The sequence below is a fragment of the Perognathus longimembris genome, chromosome 28 (assembly GCF_023159225.1).
Source record: "Perognathus longimembris pacificus isolate PPM17 chromosome 28, ASM2315922v1, whole genome shotgun sequence".
NCBI lineage: Eukaryota > Metazoa > Chordata > Mammalia > Rodentia > Heteromyidae > Perognathus > Perognathus longimembris.
The window spans coordinates 32,449,035-32,452,164 of NC_063188.1; the positions used below are offsets into that span (position 1 = coordinate 32,449,035).

Here is a 3,130-nt window from a genome sequence, read left to right on the forward strand (position 1 = left end):
TGGCAAATAAACAGAAGAAAAAAAGAGTGGCCAATGGCAATTAATACAATGCATACATCTAGGTATGTTTGGGGCATTATTCCAAAAGAGTTTTAAATAAATCCCAATTTCTAAATAAAACCTTTAAACTTAAAAAATAGTCACGTACTACTGTCTGAATTCAAATACCTTCGGAATAAATGCTCTTCATATCATTTATCCAATTAGAACATTGCTCATAGTGAAGGATCTCAAAATGTTCCCCTAGAAATGAGTCAGACCTAGCAAGACAGGCGGGTGGACGTCACTCAAGAGTTTTGCAGGAAAAATGGCTAAGGATCTGTAGTTTGACAATCTCATCAGTTTGTTCACATTTTTCATAAGACAGATTTCTTAAAACATTCTAATGAGGGGGAAATTTTCTTCCATAATACTGCTGATTTAAGAACTACTACATACCAGTAGCTAATTTTTATGATCTTAGAAATGGTATTATGGGCTGGGGATATAGCCTAGTGGCAAGAGTGCCTGCCTCGGATACACGAGGCCCTAGGTTCGATTCCCCAGCACCACATATACAGAAAACGGCCAGAAGCGGCGCTGTGGCTCAAGTGGCAGAGTGCTAGCCTTGAGCGGGAAGAAGCCAGGAACAGTGCTCAGGCCCTGAGTCCAAGGCCCACGACTGGCCAAAAAAAAAAAAAAAAAAGAAATGGTATTATGTCAGCACAAAAGTTGAACTGGGCACATCAGCTTTTCAACAGAAGAAACACCAGCGTGGCGTGAGAGCCACACTTGAGTCTCCGGAATAAACTAGTGGCTACTTTTTCACAAAGAGAGTCTCACAATCTTTATGGACTGACTCGATACCACTTCCTTAAATTTAATCATAAACTTTGATTATGCACAAAGCATGACCAGAAACAATGAGGTTAATGTTATTCTCCTTGCCAAAGTTCATTCTGTATAAATCAGTTGCATCAGCATTTATTCTTGAACTATGAGGTTCTGTAAGAACTAAGAACATACAGTTGTAGAGTTACTCCTCCGTTATCTGAAAACTATTTCCCCGACACTAACACATATAACTTATCAATGAAAACACTTGATACAAGTGATCTATATGCAGGAGCTCCAGCAAGTGAAACCAACAGAACCATAGCTGTTGTAAAACTGTAGCTATTTCCCTACCAGAGGTAGGTTTGAAGACCCACTGAGTTAACAGTCGAATCTCATGTCTATAGCTTCATCCAAACTTTTATCATCATGTATACTGGCAGCTAAAAACGTCGTTACTGGGGACCCTGTGACATTAATTACACTGGTGCTGGTACTAGCGTTACGCACAGCAACATTAATGCCCAAAGTGAGCCTGGTCTGCTCCAAGGCCTTTTCTGGCATGGCAAATGCCTCCAGCTTCTTCTCCCCATTGGCCATGTAGGAGTTTTGGCAACCTCAACATATACAGTCTAAGCAGGCTTTCCGGTTAGAGTAGCAAGGGCAGCGCTGGCCACGGCATGTAAGAACACTTGGGTTCTGAGTAGCACGTCCACACTTACACCCTTTCTTCTCCTGGGGCTTTTTGTACACAGTCTTGGTAGGACTTCCTGGCATAAAGTGATGACTAGGAATCTTTTCCTTTACTGCTTTGTCTTTCTTTAGAATACCTGGCTTGGTTTTACAGTGAGACTTCTTGGATCCATGTTCGTGACTCTTCTTCATGCTTTTAGTAGATAGAAGTACAGTTTTGCTGATTTTGGGTGTGGTGCCTCCATTGGGAACAGTTGCTATAGGTTGAAGAGAAATTTTACTCTCTCGTTTCACTGTCACTGGAGCAGATGCCCCCAGTGTTGGGCCCTGGAAATGGTAGAAATTGGAAGTGGCTGAACTTTTTCACTGTCACTTTCTGATCTGGACCGTTTTCTGTTCAATTTTGCTACCTTGGGAGTTGCTGCTGTACATGATAACCCATGAAGTGCCGGACTGGTGGACATAAAAACATTATGGCTAAGAGACTGGGAAGAAAGCTGCAGAAAGAGTCCGTTGGATACAGTGGCTTCCAAGTTTGGCTGCAAATTAGGACAACAGACCTCTGTATTTGAGACAGTTTCCAAGCTGCGGAGTACTTCTTCCACACTCAGTAAGAGGGAGTCGCCAGGTTTTATATCTTCACTGAAACTGCAGATATCAATGCCGGTGGAACGCAGATCCGTGGCTACTGTGTCACAGACAGGTGGCAGGCTGTCTGACAGGTCCTCAGTTTTTATGTCAACAGTGGTAATTTAGTTTTCTATCCCGGGTGTAGGCTAATTCCACAACAAACTTTCTGGGAACTTGGGGACAGACAAAAATCTATGCTAGGGCTGGGAATATGGCCTAGTGGCAAGAGCGCTTGCCTCCTACACATGAAGTTCTCCGTTCAATTCCCCAGCACCACATATATGGAAAACGGCCAGAAGGGGCGCTGTGGCTCAAGTGGCAGAGTGCTAGCCTTGAGCAAAAAGAAGCCAGGGAAGGTGCTCAGGCCCTGAGTCCAAGGCCCAGGACTGGCAAAAAAAAAAAAAAAAAAAAAAAAAAAAAAAAAAAAAAATCTATGCTAACAGTAAGTCATTTACTGCTTACACCTGCTTCTTAAGATCAAGAAGTTATTTATCACTTGAATAAGATGATTGGTGTTTGTGACTTCAAGGAAATTGTGACCTTACTTTCTGCACGTACACCCCTGTACCCTACTCAATAAATACCTTGTAAAATGAACTCAGGACACCTGAAGCTAGTAGACTTCAGCCCCTGGAGCCCAAAGCCTCAATTTGATGGTCTGGTGTCCATTATTGTCTTGTCCCCAGTTGCTGTGGGTTGCAACGTAAAGTGACCATTAAAAGACTTTGAGATAAGTTTAACAGTATACAAGTAAACTCGAGGCATACTTATACCTTCTGCTACTTTCTTAAACAATCTGAGGTGTGTCTCCATTCCTCTTCTATTTTGGGACAACCAATTAAGACAAAACTCTACATTTCAAAAGTTCTTGCTTTCTAATGGATGAGTAAAATTCCATTGTGTACACCACATTTTCTTGATCCATTCATCTGTTGAAGGGCATCTGAGCTGATTCCATACCTTGGCAACGGTGAATAGTGCTACAATAAACATG

The 3,130-nt window shown here is 42.1% G+C and overlaps 1 pseudogene; it reads right to left on the reverse strand.

Annotated features, from left to right (window-relative positions):
• Nucleotides 1–1,149: 1,149 nt before the first annotated feature.
• Nucleotides 1,150–2,252, reverse strand: LOC125342997 (annotated as a pseudogene).
• Between the last annotated feature and the right edge of the window lie 878 nt (nt 2,253–3,130).